Raw genomic sequence first — 11,109 nt, forward strand, 5'->3', positions numbered from 1 at the left:
GCCAAGAAGTTCGAGATTAGCCTGGGCAATATAGCGAGATCTTGTCACTGCCGAAATCAAAAAGTAAGCCAAGTGTGGTGGCATGTGCCTGTAGTCCCACAACTCATGAGGCTAAGGTAGAATAATCATCTAAGCTGTGGTAAGCATGCCACTGCCTTCTAGCCTGAGTGACAGAGTAAATCCCTGACTCAGAAAAAAAGAATATTTAATGGTGATATTTGTGTATACACATAAACACAATGCCATGGACTTTCAGTGCCCTTTCTAAAAACTGAAAAGAGTCATTAATGCCTACCTATTTAATGTTATTAGTGTATCATTTCCAGAACCTTTTGTTAAGCTAATGAGTATAATGAAAATGGCTTGTTGTGCCCAGCTATGCTGGAGAAAGTGATGGAACCATAAAATTAGCTGAATGCTGCGTATTCCCAGCTCAAGGTCCACATAAGTCACCTGAAAGTATTTATATCTGCCCTGTAAGAAACCTTTATCTTCTATAGCCAAAGAGTAGGAATTTTTCTGAATATAAAACCTAGAATATTATCCTGAATATTAACACAAGTTGAACCTGAAACCTCACAAGGTATCTTCTGTTAAACTGAGGGCATCTACTGGGAAGGAATGGGATCCTTGAAATTGGACTGGAAACATATGGAAAGATTCTGATGAAGTCTGGGACATCTAACCTGAACTTTTGTTGCTTATAGTAATTGGCATTCCACCACTGTCTTAGAATAACCTTGTTTTGTCTGATAAACTATATTGGCTTCTCCTAAAGTAGTTGACCAACACCCTTTTCTTGTTTCTAACCTTATAACTAGACTCAAGTCCTAAAAGACCACAAAGGATGAGCTTAAAAAGAAATGTGACCCATGAGGAAATATGCCATGCTCCAAAAGAGCTGCATGATTTTTCCAATTTATACAAATATAAACCAGGGAACGTGTGTTGGAATGCATATTAAGACTCTGGGATAAGGTGGAAGGAACATAGATCTGTATCAGACCCAAGTTTTTGATATAGGCTTAATAAGCAGAGATGATTCTAGACTGAGTGATGTAGCTCAAGTGGATAGAAAGGTGTTTCTTTGGTTCAGTACAATAAGGTACAAAAGGTGGTCTGTAATAAATGAAGTTGAAATGTGAGAACTTCCTTGGCATACCATAGAGAAAGGTATCCATAGGTTAAGGGAGAATGGAACATTATACTGGATTTATCATGTAAAACACATTCATACACCCAAGAATGGACCATAGGGCACAATTTTCACCATGACTGTAAAAAATAAATTTGCTAGCAAAGCTTCATCATCCCTGAAGAGCTCGGTGACTGCTCATCTTTGTAGGTCTGAAATTGCAGTGTGATTGTTGACACTGAATTAGGATCTTTGAGTATAACAGAGATAATTGGATCATGGGGAGACAGAAACCAAGTCGTAGCAGTAAATTGCCAAAGACAGGGCAGGTCTGGTTACTGTAATGAAGAGTGAAGTCAAAAGCAGTTATCACAATGTCTGACTCACGAAGACCCTTGGCTTTAGATAGTTGATCATGGTGTCCCTACTCGAGAAAGATATGGACAGTCTGCCAAACACTTACTTGATCTGTATATGCAGAAGAGTTCTAGGTCAGCTGAACAAAACCTAATTTACCACCAAAACGAAGTTATGACCCTTCAATCATTTCTCAGACTTGAGTCAGTTTCTTTTACAGACCCAGAACCTTTGGAATGAAGAAGAAAATGGGTAACCAAAAAAAGACCCTACTATACTGTGAAACTTTTTATGAGGGGGGACCGTCCCAAAACATGGCATTTTTATTAAAAGTTGTGTATTTACTCTTAAATATTTAAACTTCATTCACCTTCAGAGTCCTCTCTGATGGACTATACCTATTAAGATGCTTTCTCTGTTGCTCAAAACATTTTTTGCACTTGTCAATTTTGGTGACTTATCATGTATCATTTTTTGTTTCATCTCTGCCACATTGGGAAAATGATTCCTTTTTAGAACTTTTTTCATACAGTGAAACAATAAAAAGTCTCTTGGGGCAAGATCAGGTGCAGAAGTCATGCTGTTTTTAGTCAAAAACTGTTGAACACTAAGCACGACATGGGCAGGTGCACTTGTAAATCACCCATCATTAAATGGAAAACCATGTATAAAGAATCTCAAAAAAACCCCAAAACATTCATTGTAGTGGAACACAGCCTCTCACAACAATGGTAGCTAGTACACTGATGCCCATAAGTTTCTAGAATATTTGTAGTACAGGAGGAAGCCTGTACTACAAGGGGACTGTGCTCCCAAAAGTAATTCCAGATTTTTCCAGGTCCCCCCTCATACCTTTAATCTTTCTCTCAGCCATGCTGAACCAGACTGACAGCTCTTTGCCAGGGTAATGGTCCACTTGGGAAAAGGAAATAATATGACCTTTTGGGAATTTCTGGATACAGACCCCAAACTGACATGAATTCCAGGAAAATGTCACCAGGCAGAGTATAACTTTATAGAGGTCAGGTGATCAATGAAGTTTTAAGTTCTAGCCCATCTCACAATGGGCCCAGTTAACCCCAAAGTTCATCCTGTGGTTACTTCCCCAGTTCCAGAAAACATAATTGGAATAGACATATTCATCAACTGGGAAAATCCCCACATTGACTCCCTGACCTGTGAACTGGGCTATTGTGATTGTAGAGGTCAAGTGGAAGCCACTAGATCTGTCTCTGCCTAGGAATATACTAAGCCAAAAGCAACACACATTCCTGAAGAGATCAGAGATTATTGCCAACATAAAGGACTGATTGAAGAACTGATTCAGGCATGGTGCTTCCCACCACATCAGTTCAGCTCACCTTCTTGACCTGTGAAGAAAACAGATGGGTCTTTAAGAATTGCAGGAGATGCTCATCCAATGCAAAACCCATGACCAGCGTACCTGGGCTTTGCTTAGCACTGCTGCTTGCCAGCATGCCAAAGTGCTAATCTTTACATCACAGGACTTGATGGATCCCACATGGGCAATCAACAAAATGGCCTTACTGGATGTTGTTCTCTACCCCAGGGAGACTGTCTAGCATAAAAGAATGACACAGAAAGCAGCTGCCTAGGAGATAGCCCCCAGATCCCCAAATTTGTCTCTGAAACCACTTAGGTCTGCACCAAATTAATCGGTTGAAGACAGAAATTGAAAGGCACAATGTAACGCATCTAGACATCCAAAATATTCTGAGAAATCTTCTACAGAGAGAAGATGGGACCATAAGGAATCTCATGTAATGAGAGCCATACTCAAGGATGGTGTCAGAACCTGTGCATTCTAGTTCAACATTCTTCTGCTGTGCCATTCACTACGCATGCCTCTGTCGGGATCCTTAGTGTTACAAGAGAAAACACTCATGGCACCCCTGTGGCACAGCAAAGGAACTAAGTCAAGTCCAGCCTAAGCCCAGGATTCTTAATCTTGATAAAGCAACAACTGCCATTGAGTAGGCACCTAATCTTGACAATTTTGGGTTGGAAGCTCTAAGGAGCAAGACATCCAAAAATATTTGCACAATAGAGAGGTCCCCTGCAGTTTATCCACTGGCTGGTGAACAAAAATAGAGTAAAGAGGAAGAAATCTGCATACAAAGGGAGGAAACAAGCAAAAGTCAAAACAAAGTTTCACAGTTTGGCATAATTTGAAGGCCAACTTTTACTAAAATAACTTATACAGCAAAAGAGGAAAAGTTTTTTTTTTCATCAAGATAGGTGACATTCCAGACCATACAATAATTTCAAAAAATTTAAGCAGATTGAAATCATGCGAAGTCTGGTACAAAGAAATCAAGTAGACAGCAGCAACAGAAATATATACTTTAAGCATTAATAGCACACTTGTAAATGATCCACAGATTAATGATGAAATTGACAGGAAAATTAGAAAATAATTTTTTACCTGAATGAAAATAAAAATTGCAACATATATAATTTGTAGGAAAGAACTGAATATATTAACAAAGAAATGTCAAATCAGTGATCTAAGCTTATATCTTAAGAAACTGCAGGAGCCGAGCTCGGTGGCTCAGCCTGTAATCCTGCGCTTTGGGAGGCTGAGGTGAGTGGATTGCCTGAGCCTGCGGGTTCAAGACCCGCCTGGGCAAGCGAAACCTCATCTCTATAATAAGTCAAAAAATTAACTGAGCGTGGTAGCGCTCGCTTCTAGTTCCAGCTACTTGGAAGGCTGAGGCGGAAGGATTGCCAGAGCCCAGCAGGTCGAGGCGGCAGTGGCCAGGAGCGGCCACTGCACTCCAGTCTGGGCGATGGAGTGAGACTCCAACTCAAAAAAAAAAAGACACTGCAGGAGGTAGATATTAAAGTAAATCCAAAGAAAGTAGGAGAAATAAAGTAGTTAAGATAGGAACATAAATCAGTTAAATTGAAAACAAATGGAAAATAGAGAAAAATTAAGGAATACCCAGGCTATTCTTTAAAAGTTCAATACAAGCACATCTCTTGCCATAATGACCAAAAATAAAAAGAGAAGACAAATATAGCAATATTCTTAATACATTGGAAAATAAGAAAACGTCACACATTATTTCAAAAAATAAGTATAATAAATCACATGAAATGCAAAAATACCTTGAAAGATGGAAACTGCCCAAACTCTATTGACAATAGTTAGATAAACTAAACAGCCTATATCTATTTATGGGGCATCTTTGCTACTGCAAGTGTAGATGTTATATAATCTGAAAAAGGGTATACTGGCTTTTCTGCTCTTAAGGTATGTAAACACTTGACCATTAATTTGTTAATACTATACCTGTTACACAACCATAAAGAAGGACAAACATTTGGACTTGTATTGATTTAGTGTCCATAATACTCAGTGGTCTATCATAGAAACTAAGAATGGAGTACCATACATTCTTACACATAAGCAAACCCTGAACATTTACCATAATACTATCAGACAGGGACTGGTAGTAGTGAGATACTGCTAGAGTGGGGATGGGGGACCCAACATCAACTAGGGTACCTGATCTCAAACCAGGCAAAATGAGAATCAAAGGGAGGCCCAAACTTTACCTGAGTGATATTCACATGTATACCTAATCCAGAATTATGCCACACATCTTTAAAATAAAATGTTAAAAAAGTACCTCTGAATATTTTTGGTATGCTTGTACTACAGATTGTTTTATGATTTTATAAAGCAGTTCACCCAGGAACTCAGAAATCTAAACTTATATTATCTTGCAAAGTATTAGAAATAAATGGAGAATTGATTTAGCTTTGAACAAAAAGATTTTGTTTCTAGGTTTAAAGGAGTTGTCAAATGGAGATACCATAATTTCCACTCAAGGACAAATTAAAGGCTCCAGACATTGGCAATGCTTTTAGTGTCCATAATACATTCATACCATAACTACTATATAATTTTTGACTAAGTCCTTATAAGTCATTATAGGGCAATCCTCAATAGAAGAGCATACTTTTGTTGACTATGAAATTGTTGATTGTTGTAATAAAAAAAACAAGGCAATCCGTTTTACCCACGGTTAGTTTCTGTTTGTTACCTTACTTTTGCCTAAAGACCCCTGCCTTAAGCTACAAATAAGGAGTTGACTATTTTAAAAATCACTGATCAGAAATGTACCAGGTAAGTAGAAGGCCATAGCAAGAATCTGGATCAGGATTTTAAATGCCCTATCAGAAGTTGAAATTTCATGGAATTAGATTATGAGAATGCCCCCCAAAAGTGGAATTATCTTTTGAAGTGCAGGCCCCTGGCAGAACACTCAAAATGTGTTCCCCCAGATCAAACAGTCAACCAAAGTTTTTATCTGGAAGTTTTGAGAGCGTAGTGTCATGATTTGCAGAAGAAAGGTCCTGAGTTGTGGCAAAAATGTGACTGGTTCTTCCACTATGACAATGCGCCTATGATCATCACACTGAATGTTCAGCAGTTTTACTCCAAAAATAGCACAACCACTGTACTCTCCTTTCCCAGTTCACCTAGTCTCATCAAAGCAAATTTTTTTTCCTCTTTCTCTGGATGAAAAATGTCCTCAAAGTGAAACGTTTGCCACTGTGGAAATGGTGAGAAAAAACAAAAACCAAAAACAAACAAACAAAACAGCAGAAGCACTAAAAACCATCAAAACTGATGAGTTCAAAAACTATTTTGAGCAGTGGAAAAAAGCATCTCAATAGGTGTATTGCATCAAACTGAAATGTAAGCATGTATGAATAAACTGACAATTTTTAATAAATAAATTCTGGGTCTTTTTGTATCCCCCTTATACTTACCACAAGACTCTTCATTCAAGATAGACACTAATAAATAGGAATAATGGTTTATATATTAACTTTTTTAAATCATGAAGTATCCATTTCTTATTTTTGACTGTGTCATTTCGAAGAAAAATTATTTCTACAGACAACTTATTAACTAGTTATTAAAAAATCATATCTGCAACTGGAAAGTAAGTAGCTTTTGGGATTATCACCAACATTTCTGGATCAAAGAAAGTCTCTTATTAAAACATTTTAGAGAGGAGGTGGGAGATGGGGCAGGATGGCAACAGAACTAGTTAGACTGTGAGAGTCTCTGCAAAAGCGAGTGTCCATAAAGATAATCTGCATGAGTGAATGTGTGCCAGTGTATGAGTGAAAGACCATCTAAGGGGAGACAGGTTCATGCACCTGGGGCTCGACTCCAGAGATGACTGGAACTCACCATTGTCATGAGATTGGAGCCCCTGGCATGTAGGATCATTGGCTGTTTGGGGGGGGGTCTTTTGAAAGGAGGCAACAGAGACCAGTTCTTCTCACCCCCTGACACCAGATATGGCTATCACCAGTGGCAGCAGCCCTGGCACTAGCAGCAGAAACCATGGAGAAGGTAAGGTGAAGAAATCTAGAATGGAATCCACTGGTGAGGAGGTGCCAAGAGGCACCATCTCTGTCTCAGGGCCAGGCAGAGACCTACATTGTCCCACCCAGCTCTGCCCAGGCTCCAACCTGAGATTCAGAGGCTATCTCTGCACCCCTCTGGGATCAACCATCAGACTTGGTGAGACAGACACCCCTTTCCCATGCTGAAACAGTCACAGAGATTTTCATTCCGGGTGGGAGACCTGACAGCAGTGGCAGCAGCCAATAGTCAGATGAGTCCAGATCTGATTCATCCTCCTCCCACAGCGGTCCATGGGTGTCTGGCTCATGCTGAAAGCAACACTATCAGCCTGTGCTGAGAGCAAAGGGGACAAACCAGAGACAAGGAGCTGCTTCCTAATGTGGCAGCAGCCAAAAGCCACAGCAGTGCTTGGGAAAGAAATCTGAATTTCCAGAAACGACCACAGAGTGAGGTGGGTTTTTTTTTAATTTTTAATTTTGTTGTTGTTGCCCTTCTGTTTTTGCTTATATTTTTGTACTTGTTTTGTTTCTGGTTGTTTCGATGTTTTTTTAGATTTTCTGTTTCTGTTTGGAGTATTTTGAAGGTGAGTACATCAATGGGTTTGTTTGTTTGTTTGTATGATTGTATACTTTCGGGTTTATTTTTCTTTTTTATATCTTTGTTTGTTTCTTTGTTTATTCATCAGTTGGTGTACCTCTGTGTTTTCCCTCTTCTTCTCTCTCTTCACCTTCCTTTCATCTCCCTCCTTTCTTTTTCCATTCTTTTTATTTTCTTATATAATTTTGATTTCAGGGGACTAACATACACCCCCACAGCATGGTCAAATTGTAAGGTGGTGGGAAGTGGGTTCCAGGGGCCTACACACCTATCAGTGGATATTGGTATCTGCACATACTTTCAGAACCACAGCTACTCCCTTAATGAAATCTCAAAATTACTAGAAGCACAGCCCCTCACCCAGAGTTCAGCTTTAAAACGGAATGAATCCAGGGGATCTACCTAAGGAGGAGTGGGGATTAAGCAAACAGAAATAAAAGCTATCCCCCCATATCTGAACAACAGAATGCAAGAAGAGAGGAAAAAAGGGAGGAGGAGGAAAACCTTGAATAATGAAGAAAACCCAACAAAAGAATGTGAGTCTCATACAGATCCCTGGGAAGACAACAACTGAGAATACAGACTTTGGATTTCAAACAGTGAAGAGCCTCCAGAATGACAGGTCTCAAAGTACAAACCCAGATGAGACTACAAACCCTGGTGTTAAGATATTAATAGAATAAATTAGAAATGAGAAGAGACAAAAGGATGGAGTTAATAACTGAGACCACAGCAATAAAGAATACAGTGAATGAAATAACTATCAATCTGGTAAGCATGGAAAGCAGAATTAACAAAGCAGAAGAAGAATCAGAGTTTGAGCACCAAAATATGGAACTAATTCAAACTGTTAAAAACAGAGTAAAGAAGCTTAAAATGACAGAACAAAGCCACCAAAGATGAGCAATTATTTCAAGAGGCTGAATCTAAGATTAACCAGAATCTCCGAGGCAGTTAGAGAGACAGTGACACTCTAGAGCAAGCATTCCCACTTTGAGTGACAAAATAAATGATACTGTCAGATGATCACTCAATGAATAAAATAAGTAGCCATGAGTCCATACTGATAGAAGTAAATGACTAAATGTTACATTATAGAAGAATTCCCCCAAAAAGGGAACAATTCAAGAAATAAAAACAATACTATGGTTATTATATTCCTACAGGTGAGATAAATCAATGAGTTCTGAAATAGGTGGAGAAAACATTACAGAGAAAGCAATAATTTATACATCTTCAAGATATCTTACTTCAGATATTTATTAATTATTATGATAATTTTAGCATCCATTTCCAAATTCTTTGATAGTCTTTTCTCCAGAAGATAGAGCTTAATTTCCCTTCCTTCGCATATACTTGCAAGAAGGACCATGTTGTCGCTTTGAAATTTATTGCCATGCTCCATTTAAGAACAATCATTTTTGACCATGTTTTGTGGCTCACACCCATACCCTCACAGCTTTGAGAGGTCAAGGAAGAAGATCACTTGAGGCTAGGAGTTCGATACCAACCTGAGCAACATAGCAAGGACTCTATTAAAATGAATAAATAAATTAAATAAATAACAAGGTATAGTGGCACACACTTGTAGTCCTAGGTACTCAAGAAGATCATTTGAGCACAGGAATTCCAGGGTACAATGAGCTATGATCCTACCACAATACTCCAGACCCAGGTGACAAATTGAGACCCTATCTTGAAAAAAGAAAAACAAAGAATAAGAAACGCCAGTCATTTTTGTGCTGTTTTTAGGCATTAACATTCAGGCCCATTATTTATCCAGAGTTCAAAGTAATTTGGTCGAATATGTTTTGATGGGTGTTTTTCTTTTCCCAAGGTCTGCAGCTGAATGTTGTGTAGTAGTGTTAGGCATCGAATTACTCTTTCCATAAAACACTGATTTCATTTCTGGTATAGTTTTCTATTAAACAATCAAACGGGTTCTTTTTCTCTTCTTTCATCACCATTTTGGATTTATCTTGCAGAGACATTATAAAAAACACAAATCACTTTTTATATTTTTTGGTTTTGATTTATGTATCACTTATAGGACTTTATTTGGTAAATTTTCATAGAAAATCCATTACAGGAAAACACTTATAGTAAAAGGACATTATATATGCTAGAATGGTTATTATTTTTATTTATATTCTCAGTAAAATTTTGTTAAACTGTTGGTGAGAGATAGCCACAAATATACACATGCACACAAACTCACACAACTTCCCTTGTGACGTTCAGCTCTGGTCATAAGAAAAGTAGCTGTGGCAAAGGAATTTTAGAGAAATTTTTTGATGAGTGCCATCCCCAAGTAGGCCCAGGCCGTCCCTGACAAACTGATCTGTAGATAACTGAAGTCTGGACAGCCCTAACTGAGATATTGAGACCAGTGATCCCCCATCTGTCATTTTCTCTATCTGTCATTTTTCTTTCACTCCTCCTCCCAACACTTTTTATTTTATTCCCCAAAACTAAAATCTCTTCTTTTTAATTTTGATGAAAACACCCTCTGAGACAGTAGTGGCTCCAAAGCCTGGGGAGACAGTCTGTAATGAACACACTTGGTCCAAAGACACAGGGCCAGAGGTAGTCTTAGTATAGGCATTTGTCAAGATCTGGGACATTTGAGCTCCAGGGTTTAGGGAAAAGGGGAGGCGGTCATGTTTAAAGGGTCAGGGCCTAGAGCTAGATATAAGGGTACATGGCTTCAGAGTTTTAGCCCTGGACTGGAGGACTAGTGACTGAAGGGCCTTACACTCTGAGCTGGAACACTGGCATGTGGGCACAGCTCACATGATGGGACCTCTAGATGCAGGGATGGAGTGAGAATAAATGCCCAGAAGGATGAATGTGTGACTGGTGGTGTCATCGCAGACTCTGGAGGACTTGGGAAGGAATGAGGTTGAAAGTCATATTAACATCACTCTCGCACAGGACAAGGGTTCAGAATAAAACCATAGATCAATTTCTCCCAAGAGATTGAATACTTTGGGTTCTCCTCAACAGATCAGAGAATAAGACACATAGCCAGGTATGCAGCTTTGTAAAGTAGCATTTTATTAAAAGAAAAGGCCATAAAATACAGATACTGCTATATAGAACGCATAAATCAACTATCTCATGATCAATGAAAGGAATATTTTTCCCCTCCATTCCATGTCAGGCAAGTCAAACAACATTTACTAGTGATTTCTGCCATCTTTACACTTACGGGGAAAGGAAAGGACTGGTTAAGAGAACACCCCTTATTGCAGGAGTTGGTGGTTGGACACGAGTTTTGAGGGTCCCAGGAAGAATGTTATGGACTAAATTATGTCCCTTCCCCTTCCCAATTCACATGTCCAATCCCTAATTCTCAATGAAATTGTTTGAATATAGGAAATTTAAAGTGGTAATAAAAGTTTAAATTAGGTGTTTAGGGTGTGACCCTAACCCAATATGACCAGTATTCTTATCAGAGGGAGAGACACCCACAAAATACATGCATTAAAGAATAGGTCATGTAAAGATACAGAGAAGGCAGCCATCTGCAGGCCATGGAGAGAAGGCTTTGTTAAAAACTAAACCTACCAACACCTTGTTCTGGAACTTCCAATTGCCAGAA

Source organism: Carlito syrichta, unplaced genomic scaffold (genome assembly GCF_000164805.1).
Source record: "Carlito syrichta isolate Samal-C Ts95f unplaced genomic scaffold, Tarsius_syrichta-2.0.1 Scaffold305132, whole genome shotgun sequence".
Classification (NCBI taxonomy): domain Eukaryota; kingdom Metazoa; phylum Chordata; class Mammalia; order Primates; family Tarsiidae; genus Carlito; species Carlito syrichta.